Source organism: Rhipicephalus microplus, chromosome X, assembly GCF_043290135.1.
Source record: "Rhipicephalus microplus isolate Deutch F79 chromosome X, USDA_Rmic, whole genome shotgun sequence".
In the NCBI taxonomy this organism is placed as follows: Eukaryota; Metazoa; Arthropoda; class Arachnida; order Ixodida; family Ixodidae; genus Rhipicephalus; species Rhipicephalus microplus.
Genome location: NC_134710.1, coordinates 309,657,968 through 309,669,826, shown reverse-complemented (window position 1 = coordinate 309,669,826; position 11,859 = coordinate 309,657,968). Strand labels below are relative to the sequence as shown.

General features: G+C 40.6%; 1 pseudogene; it reads right to left on the bottom strand.

Moving 5' to 3' along the window:
* Positions 1-10,616: 10,616 nt before the first annotated feature.
* On the bottom strand, positions 10,617-11,396 carry LOC119162108 (uncharacterized; annotated as a pseudogene).
* Between the last annotated feature and the right edge of the window lie 463 nt (positions 11,397-11,859).

Sequence of the window (11,859 nt, the reverse complement as noted above, 5' to 3'; positions counted from 1 at the left end):
TGACATGCTTCTACATTGAATATTGAATTTCACAAATTTATTCAATTTGGCTCGTGCCAAAATCCCTGAATGAGTTTATATACATAAAAAAGTAATTTATTTACAGTTACATTATCTCATTAGCTTGCCATAAACACCATTTTATCGAGTGCATCCTATAGACATCCTTTGAATGAAAATTGTTGTTTGATACTCTCTAGCTGAGTCGGCGAAAAGCTATAAACTAGCACGAACAGGCAAGAAAATTTTCGTCTACAGAAATTAGCAAGCAGAGCAAGTTTTAAACACAAAGAAAAATTTGGTGATTTTTTAGCCAGATTTTGCAAAAAGCTGTTGAAGAGTGAGTATCATTTTAGTGGAGAGTTGTAGATGTTCGTCTGGTTTTTCGCCCGACATGTTACTCCAGATACTGGGTGATAACTATGATATATGCAGTGATAAACACATAACACATACACTCAAACATGTGCACTACACTATTTACGATGTTTCGTTCAGATTTGGGGCACAAAAGAATGTCAGTAGCACTTTTGTGGCATGTAACGCACTGGAGCTACTTTGCCATGGGCCTAAAATATCTGGTGACTCTCCTTAAAAAGTATAAGTGATTGCTGTCTATATCTAACAAATTCTGGCATTTTGGATTATATTTATCATACCTTTATCTCGTGTTTGTTTGATACTATTGAGATTTTGCTGTAATTTTAAACAATAAAAAAATATTCCCCTAGAGTTATTCAAACAAAAGACCAAATTGAATGGTACTGCACAATATTACTTGCACTTTTCAAATACTTTCACACCATTAATTCTGACACGTCAACTCTACCATGCTGTGTCCAAACTTCTATTGCATGACTTCATCAGTGTTCTGTTATCATTTACTTTAGAGTTATGCCTCTAAATTTAAGTTTACAGACTTTAACAAAGTAGTACGACCTTTTCGAGACAGTGTATTGGAAGGCTCCAGACAATTTGAACCCCATTGGGTTCTTTATTGTGCCCTAGTATTCCACCTGACGTGGTTCTCTAGGATTTCACTTCTACAGAAATGCAACCATGGTGCCTGGATTAATCAAAGCTGCATCTATTGGGTGAGTAGGCGAGTACTGTATGAGCCACTGAAGCGGCAGCACCTCTGAAAATATAAGTGCATACATGTGCACCAGCCTATACATGCAAATGCTTCTCTTGAATAAAAAATGATTTTTTTGTGGCTAAAGTATTTTCTTGCTATTTTTTTCTTCAGGCTTAGAAATGGCATAAAAAAGACATTCACAAACTTTATTGATAATGACTAACTAGCCTAAAAATTCATAAAGCGGTTTCATTTAAAAGGGAAGGAGACTTTGGTACATTAGAATTGTCATTTACTGATTTTCTTGCAAGAAATGCCTCAAGGCCCTTACTTGTAGGGATATATTACATAAAGAGGAGGGAAAAACAGATAGGCTGTAGCATCAATAAACAGCAGAACAACAATACTCATCAAACAAACACCTAAAAAAGTGTGACATAACAAACAAAATATACAAAAATGCAATTCTGAAAATAGAAAAGCTCTAGTGAGACAGCCTACAAATGGGTAATATTTTTAATAAGTTTATTAAATTTAAGTGTATTAATTTTAGTTGTAATATAAGGAGGCAGCCAGTTCAACTCGATAATGGTTTTAGGGATGAATAATTTAGCAAAGATGGAAGTACAGCAAGCTATGTGTTTAATTTTGAAAGGACGATGGTGATGTGGAAATATGATTGGAAAAAAAATGAAGTAATGAGTGGCAGTATATTTTATAAAAAAGAGGTAAACAAACTAGTGTACAATGATGGTAAAGGTTATGAAGACCAGCTCAAGCCTTTAGGACTGACACACTAATGAAATGGTAGTAATCAGAAAAAAAAAATAATCTGTTGCATTTTTCTGGAGAGATCGATGTTACCTATGATGTAGGCCTAATTCAGGTGCCACATCTATGAAGTATACTCTATATTTTAGGATGAATTAAAGTAAAGTGGGTGAGATTAAGCACCTGTGCAGGAGCATGTTGTAGATTACAATTTGAGAGGCAGAGAGGTAGTGGCAACTACAAAGCGAAATAGGTATGACGGCTCCAGGTCAGGTCAAACATAGAATGAACATTTAAATAGTTGTCAGTGCAAGCTGAATCAACATTTATGTATTTGGAGTATGTGAAGTTCAGAAAGCAGCATAAAACTTTTTGTAAACGTGACAAGTTTAGCCTTACACTTATTTAGAAATGTAGCCATGATGAGCACCAAGTTGTAATTGAACAGAGGTTGCTTTATAATAACTGATAGCCAGAGTTACTTTCATGGCCCAGTACACTACAAATGAGGTCATCAGTGAAAAAGTCTAGTTTGAGAAAAAATACATTCAGGCAAATCATTAACAAATATTAGAAAAGAACAGGGGACCAAGGAAACTTCCCTGCGGAGTGCCGAATGTTACTTGAGCTGTCGAAGAGTTAGAGCCATTAACAGAGGTGAATTGACTGCGATATCAGAGGAACCCTTGTATACTAAGATGTGTGTGTGAATGTTCAGTTGTGTTAACTACAGAGTCTATGGCCCGTATTCACAAACCAACCTTGGCCTTTCCTCGAGTTCTCCTCAAGCTTTTGTACCCTCTACTTGTGTTATAAAGGCACAAAAATGGTAAGGAGGTAAAAAACTACAACAAGACTGGTTCATGAATACTGGCCAATTTTGTACATCAAGCGCAATAAAGGCTTACAACCGATAACAAAAACTTGAGGTAACACCGAGAATGGTTAGTGAATACAGGCCTATGGTCGGAGACCCAATCAGTGCACCGAAAAAACTGGGAAACAAGGTTTCAACTTGAAAGCCAGTGTCTATTAATAAGCCATGAGTAAATTATGTCAGCTGATGATCACAAGGAAATTCCTTACAAAAACTGTGCTATTTAAACATGATGTAATCTTTGAAATAATTATTTATTTGAGTTTGAATGATGCCTTCGAGGAGCTTGGAAAAAGTGTAAGTGAAAGGAATGAGTCTGTAGTTTAGAGAATCAGGGCAGGTGCCTGATTAGAACATTGCATAACTTGGCTTCACACCAGTGATGAGGAATGCAGCAAAAGGATAATGATCAATAAAAAAAGTGCAGTAAAGGCTTCAAAAATGCTCCCAAATATATTTTAATATATCGTGGCTAAAAACAAGGAGATCTATACTTGCAGCATTTTTATTGTTTGTAAATAAAGAAAAAATACCATCTTTACTGACGACTAAATTTATTGCATAGAATAGAGAAATCATGAAATGAACTAAAGATTCGAAAAGGAGTAACCATTTCAAGAGTGAAAACAGATGAGAACGCTTTTATAATAAGATAGGCAGAATAGACGCCATTCAGCTAGTCAATGTTCAGATGGATCAGGATATAAATTTGGCTTATATTACATTCCAAAATCTCCAGGGTTTATTACATAGCACAGTGGACACGCAGGGGCGTCTGCATAAGCAGGCGTTTAGTGTGTAGTGACACCACGGACCAGAGCTAAGGGGGGGGGGGGGGTTCTCACCAGAGATGGATTGGCCACCCGGGTGCAGTATCTGGCCACTACCTCCCACATGCATACGTCAAATAACTCACGGCCCTCAGTCCCCAGCAGCTGCGAAGCAACTGACCCCGGCGGCGGTCAGATCTGCAATGCAGCAGAGGGTGCTAAGAATCTCTGGATCCAGACAGGCCACCATTGGAACCTGAACTTGGCAACGTTTAACACTAGAACTTTATCTAGTGAGGGAAGCCTAGCTGTACTACTCGAGAAGCTAGAGGGTGTTAAATGGGATATAATAAAACTCAGTGAGGTTAGGAGGACAGATGAGGCCTATACGGTGCTATAGAATGGGCACCTCCTTTGCTATCGAGGCTTGGCTGACAGAATAGAACTGGGAGTGGGGTTCCTAATTCACAGAAACATAGCTGGCAACATATAGGAATACTATAGCATTAATGAAAGGGTGGTAGGTATCGTAATTAAACTCAATAAGAGATACAAGATGAAGGATACAACCTTACGCGCCTACATCCAGCCACGATGACGCATCAGTTGAAAGCTTCTATGAAGACGGACGTGGAATCAGCAATGAGTAAGGCAAAAACACACTATACTATACTGATGGCAGACTTTAATGCAAAGATAGGCTGGAGACCAGGCAGTAGGAGATTATGGCATCGGTACTAGAAATTCCGAAGGAGAGCTACTAGTGAATTTGCAGAACGCAATAATTTCCGTATTTTGAATACCTTCTACCAAAAACGAGGAAACTGTAAGTGGACATGGAGGAGCCCTAATGGGGAAAGTAAGAACGGAATAGACTTTATAATGAGTGCACACCCAGGCATCGTGCAGGATGTGGAAGTGGTTGGCAGGGTGTGATGCAGTGACCATAGAATGGTACGGTCTCGATTTCACCTAGACTTGAAGCAGAAAAGACAGAAACTGATACGCAAAAAGCCAATCAATTAGCTAGCACTGTGAGGGAAAGTAGAGGAATTGAGAGTCTCCCTTCAGAACAGGTGCTCGGCTCTTATCGAGGAAACCAGCCTTAGCGTTGACGCAATGAATAATAATCTGAAGAGTATCATTATGGAGTGTGCAGTGGAAGTTAGAGGTACGGTACTTAGACAGGACACTGCCCCCCAGGAGACGAATAACCTCATTAAAGAGCGTCAAAGCATGAAAGTCTCAAGTACAACAGACAAAATAGAACTGGCAGAACTTTCGAAGTTGATTAATAGGCGTAAGGTATTCGATGTAAGAAGGTATAACATGGAGGGAATTGAACATGTTCTGAAAAATGGAGGAAGCGTCAAAACAGTGAAGAGGAAACTTGGAATAGGGAAAAATTGGATATATGCACTAAGGGACAAAGAAGGCAAAATAATTACCAATATTGATAGGATAGTTAAAATAACGGAGGAGTTTTACAGAGATCTGTACAGTAGCCAGGACAACCACGACCTTAATACTATAAGAACTTGCAGCAACCCAGATGACACCCCACCAGTAATGATAGAAGGAGTCAGAAAAGCTTTGGAGAGCATGCAAAGAGGCAAAGCTGCTGGTGAGGATTAGGTAACATCAGATCTGCTGAAAGATGGAGAACAAATTGTGTTAGAAAAACTAGCCACCCTATTTACGAGGTGTCTCCTGACGGGAAGGGTACCAGAGTCTTGGAAGAGTGCTAACATCATCTTAATACATAAGAAAGGAGATGACAAGGACTAAAAGAATTACAGGCCGACCAGGTTGCTGTCCGTAGTATACAAGTTATTTACAAAGGTACTTGCTAACAGAGTTATTAAAACATTAGAATTCGATCAACCAAAGGAACAAGCAGGATTTCGAACAGGATACTCAACAATCGACCACATTCATACTATCAATCAAATAATAGAGAAATGCTCAGAATATAACCAACCACTATTCATACCCTTCATAGATTACGAGAAGGCGTTTTATTCAGTAGAAATATCATCAGTCATGCAGACACTGCGGAATCAGAGCGTCGATGAAGCATATACAAAGATCCTGGAATACATCTACAGGGGATCAACTGCTGTCCTAATGCTTCATAAAGAAAGCAACAGAATACCAATCAAGAAGGGTGTAAGGCAGGGGGATAAAATCTCCCCAGTGCTATTTACCACGTGCTTACAGGAGGTTTTCAGAGGCCTAGAATGGGAACAGTTAGGGATAAGAGTTAATAGAGAATACCTTAGTAACCTGCGCTTCGCCGATGACATTTCATTGCTGAGTAACTCAGGGGACTAATTCCAACTCATGATTAAAGAATTAGACAAGGAGAGCAGAAAGGTGGGTCTTAGAATTGATCTGCAGAAAACGAAAGTAATGTACAACAACCTCGGAAGAGAGCAGTGCTTCAAGATAGTTAATAGTGCACTTCAAGTTGTTTATTTATTTTTATTTCATAATACCCATAAAGGCCCCCGAAGGGGTATTACATAGAGGAACGGACACATGAAACAAATTTTTGTACGCTTATACAGTCTAAAAACAAGATTAAACAAAATAATGAAAGCGAGCTAAATACAAAAAGCAACAACAACAACCAAAATCAGATACTATGAAAAAAAGAAAAATTCAGTAGAGATGAAATATTGAATACTGGAAACATAAATTAAGGGCACTAACAAATACAGTATACAAGGAAAAAAAACTAAAATGATGGCATGATCTTAAGATACAAAAGTTCGCAATTAACACATAAATAATACAAATCAAGCGTGTACAATGGTCGTGAAAAACATTAACACATGATAACAAGAAAAATAAACACTGATGTACATATGAAGAAGCTTAATGAGAGTACGTGCGGTGGATATCTAGTCGGAAATGTTGAGTAAAAGTTCGTTAAATGTTGGGAAATCTGCTTGAGTGGCAATGTGGGATGGCAAGCTATTCCATGCAACTATTGTTCGGGGAATGAAGGAATTAGCGTAATGAGCTGAGCGACAAGTTATACATTTTATCTTGAAGATATGGTCTGTGCGTGGAAAGATGACTGTTGGTGCTTCGAAAATGCGGTGAAGGTATGGGTGATGATAGAGCTTGTGGAGAAGCGAAAGGCGGGCAGTTCTGCGGCGATGAGTTAAGTCGTCAAGCTGAGCGCGAGTTTTTAGTAAAAGACTATGTCTACTTAGTGCAGGTAATAACCACGGAGCCGAACCAAGAGATTGAAGTAACTAGAAGAATAAGAATGGGGTGGAGCACATTTGGCAAGCACTCTCAAGTTATGACAGGTAGATTGCCACTATCCCTCAAGAAGAAGATATATAACAGCTGTATCTTGCTGGTACTTAGCTATGGAGCAGAAACCTGAAGACTTACAAAGAGGGTTCAGCTTGAATAGAGGATGACGCAGCGAGCAATGGAAAGAAAAATGGTAGGTGTAACTTTAAGAGACAAAAAGAGAGCAGAGTGGATCAGGGAACAAAACGGGGTTAAGCATATCATAGTTGAAATCAAGAAGAGGAAATGGACATGGGCTGGGCATGTAGTGCATAGACAGGACAATTGCTGGTCGTTAAGGGTAACTAACTGGATTCCCAGAGAAGGCATGAGAGTTAGGGGGAGACAGAAGATTAGGTGGGCAGATGAGATCAAGAAGTTTGTATGTGTAAAGTGGCAGCAGCAAGCACAGGATCGAGTTAACTGGCGGAACATGGGAGAGGCCTTTGTCCTGCAGTGGACGTAGTCAGGCTGATGATGATAGTGCACAGCACCTCAACTGACGGCTTGAGGCTTTGAGCATTTTTCTGTAATCCATATCACTTGCTGTTGAATTCCCAAGGATTAATAGGGTACAGTGTAGACCTACACAGACATTTTTGTTTCTTCTTTTTATTGGCTCTTTGAGGCAAAAATGCACATTTACTACACCGTACTTTTGTAACAGGTATGTGTCATATCATGAGTTCGGGTAGTTTTGAGCGGCGTCTAATTTTGTTCAAAAAAATGGGGAGAACATAGAGCTAAAAGGCTCTCAGAAAAAGAAGTTTCAAGGTTTATCTCATCAAAATCAGAACCTACAATTTGTATAGGCTTCGTAATAAACTGAGTTAGGCGAAAGTCTTAACAAGCTTTTATAGTAAGGCATGGGCTACCTTATCACTAGCCGAGATAGATAAAGTGACAAAACTGAAGCCTGGAAGTTTAAAATCGCCGAACGTTTATAACTAACACTAAATTTGGCGTAGGTGAGGAGGCGACAAAATTTGTCAGTAGACCATCATATAAGGTCAGGAGGATTTTGCCCGGTCCTTTAGACCCACATGTTTTTGTCCTGCCACTGTTGAGCTTCAGTTATGAACTAAGTAGCCAAGAAGGGCATCTCTTAATCTGTCTATGTTATGAGAGATTAAAATGCCTGAGTCGTATCAGTTTAAGTCATCGTGCACAATGAATGCATGGATCCGATGCAAGCAAATCAACGCAATACAGGCATCACACATGAAGCAAGCACTTCAGCTCCTTAGTCAGACATATGATCGCAGCACTTCCAACCATGCCCTAGTCACCTCAATAGCGAGACGTGAAGGCTTCGTAGATCATGTGAGTTTTTCGACAAAATTGTAGTGCTTTTGTAATCTAGCTGCTATAGGCAACATTAAAAGAGGCTCTCGTGCAGTGCCAGGATTGCCAGCCTAATGCTGACTGTACTAACATTGTCGTCACAGGTTAAATTAATGAATTAGTGTGGTTTTAATGTTGGGTGTTGCATTAATTAAATTGATGGCAACCTGTACAGTATGGCTAGTAATTCAAGTAGTAATGGGTTAGTCATCTTTATCTCATTTGTGAAGAAAGGTTGGATGAAAACAGCTTGTATACCTTTCTCTTATGTTGATGATAATAACCTTTCTACTTGGAAAAGGTTTCTACATGCATACGAAGCTACAATAGTCAGCCCTGTCCATAGCTGTACAAGGTTTGCAAGTCCTACCTGCGAACTAATCGCTGCACTATAACGCGCTAAAAAAGAAAAGAAAACCGAAGAGCACCTGCAAGTGCTTTATATGGCAGTCTATTTGCGAACATATTCAACTCATACTTAGTGGAAGTGCAGCAGCACATCGTAGCCGCATGAATTAAGATGCGTGACCCTGGGCATGAGGGAGGTCAAGCTGGTTTGCTTGGTGGTCCAGACACGACTACCTGGTCTAGAGGCACAAGCGACAACATGGCCAACATTCCAGATTTGTTTAAAAGAAATAAGCGGACCATCTCTTCCTCAGAGTGTAAGCATGTAAACATTTTAATATCCAGTGCAAGGGTATAGTTAGTTATCGCATTCTTGATTTTAGCAGCGCACTGAAAGATCCTCGTCCCTCAGAGCACTGCTGACATCAATAACAATAATGTACTGTCTGCGGCACAAGTTGACAAGTTTCTCCTAAGCACATATTGGACTGATCTTCCTGAATGCCGCCTCCTTTGATTTCGAATGTTTGATTATCCTCGCAGAATAGGACATTTATACGCTTGTTCAACAATCGATGCACTTTCTTGCCGAGACGTACAAGGACACACAAAACTCCAGGCCCGTAAGCGAAAACGATGCAACTGACTGCATCGTTTCCTCCGCCACTGGGTAAGCAATGCTGTTCACGCTATTTATTGAGGCTCTGATGACAGAAAAACGCGCCGCAGTAGACGTGGTACCAGAACAGCGTCACTGGACGCATAGATTTCGCGAACGAAAGGCAAGGATGTCCATTAATTTGACACCAGACCACCGATTTCCTCTCTGTCTACCAAAGAAACACTCTGTCGACAGGCAAGGATGCACATTAATTTGACGCCAGACCACCGATTTCCTCTCGGTCTATCAAGGAAACACTCTGTTGACGTTGCGATGCAGATTTATCACACGGTGTTCGGCGAATGCTGTTGACATGGCACATTGCGATGTAGAACGTACACGTGTACTGTACAATATTGTGTGCGATACTGTACGTATGTGTACTGTATGTGTACAATACTGTACACATGTACTGTATTAGGGTAGTCGTAGGATCAAAATACGCTCCAAACCGAAACCAGGGGCAAACCCGCTGCACCCTCGAGCACAGAACAAACAATCAACTTATTTTTTCTTTTAATAATACTTATAAACCAACAAATAATTTACTAAGTTGTCAAATTGAGCAATATATACTAATATTACAAAAACAATATACAAAACAAATATTTTTATACAATGCGTTAATGATTAATTTATGCACTATAAAAACACGTTACACACTTGTTTAATGACACTTTTGTAAGTTTATTGCATTATAAAGTAATTATTTGTACATTTGAATAGCTTTACGTTAATTTTTTTTAAAGTGACGTCACTTTCGTGCGGTGCAGCAGCCAGTTCAGTGTGGGGATGGCTGCTGCGCCGCGCGGCGCACGAGACGCTGCCAAAACGTAAACACCTATTTGAAGACATCCCTACTTGAGTGGCGCCACCACCATAGTTCCGACCATAGAGTTTCTTAATATACACTAGAGGGAACTTTGGCGCTAGTGTCTATGGGAGTTGCAACACACGGCGCTTCATTGAGCATGGGAATGATGGGTAGTACCAAAGCCACCTAGAACGAATTCTAGGAGGCGCTGGTAGTACCCAAAGCCACCTAGCACAGGTTAAGGCCTGCGCACTCCCTCCGTGACGTCACGCACCTTGCCCGAGTGGGCCGCGCCTCGCGAAAAAGTTTGTCTGCTAGCCGTCCAGACTCTACTCACTTCCATGCACTAGATGTGTGTGGGGTTGCCTTCCACAAGTCGCAGAGTGCTGATCACATATATGTACTTTTCTGCCAAGCGTGCAGATATAAATTTGAGGGCAAGTTATGTCAAACTAAGACATGCTAAAAGAAGCTTTGATTATTGTGCCCGAAAGCTGTAGCGTTAGAAGTGTGCCACAATATGGTATGGCGCATTTCGATTTTTTTTTTAATAAAAAGAAATAAACTACGATCCAATGTATTTCATGGAGACGACATCATTTATTTATTCTAACGTGAATCTTCAAGACGTTGAAGGTAGCTTAATTGAGCGTTTTCAGTTTCCTCTTCAGTGTCGCGCCCTTCTTTGCCGCCGTTAACTTGTCGGTTTTCATTTGGACGTAGTTTTTCAGTAAGGTGTTGGTGGCTGCCCACAAGATGTTGTGAAGCACTGTCTCCGGATGGTGTCCTTTGCAACAAATATCCAAATCTTCATTGTCAATTAAAAGGTGCTTCACCACACTGAGAAGAAGCTGCCTTTGGTGCCGTGCTTCATGAAACCGGGTGGTGTTCTCTTTCGAGGTCAGCTTTTCAAGCACAATTTGTGTGTGCAGAACAGCACTTATTACTACTGGTTGGGGAAATTTTAGGGCCCCTCTTGTGAGGCCTTCGATTAGCATATCATCAACCATTGGTATATCCCTATCTTGTCTCGTGATGTTGGCCGCACAATCTTCACAGGGAATTTTCCTGAGAGCGGCGTGGGCGCAGTAACCTGCAATATACACTGTTGCAGGCAAGCTTTCCTTTTTTGATTTCACGTCCTCTTCAGTCAACTTGATGCCATATTCTTCTATCACCTTGGCTGCATCAAACACACAATACTGCTAGGTTGGGACAGTTCTTTCATATCTGGAAAAACCAGCGAGTTCTGAAGCCTCAGTTTTGCTTCTGATTCAAATATTTGTTGGACGGAAATATGGTAGTTGGATCCACATAGCCGACGGTAATGACCAAACCTCTCCTCGAGGCTGTCTGTCTGAAACTTTGCAAGCAAGACATATTCAAAACCTAGCTCCTCCAGGCAATACCGACTGACTTCGATCAAGGAGTACGACGTGAGACGTAGCGCCGAGTGCGTCTCCGTGGTTAACAGTCCCGCACGGCCAGGGCCAATCTTCAAGTTTTCCCAAGTGTCAAGCCAGTCCACGAATGCATTAAGAAACTGCAGCTGCATGTCCTCCATACTTCTTACGGGTGCTTGAAGAGGATTTCTTAGGTGCTTGCCTTTCGATGGTGTTTTAGTGTTCACAACGCACCACCACTTGTGTATTAATTCAATAAATTCAGCAGTTTCTCGGGCACAACTCAAACCAAGCTTTGCACCATAAGTTTTTAGCGCTTCTGCAATAAATGGACTGATCACTTTCAGTGCTAGCTTCATGTTTTGTCTTTCGATGTTAGAGGGGTTCAAAGCCTTACAAGTAAGTCCGTATCCAAGCTACGAAAGATTGTGTTGCTCGGAAGCGTACGAAGTGTTTCAAATGTTGCTTTCTTCACTTGGAC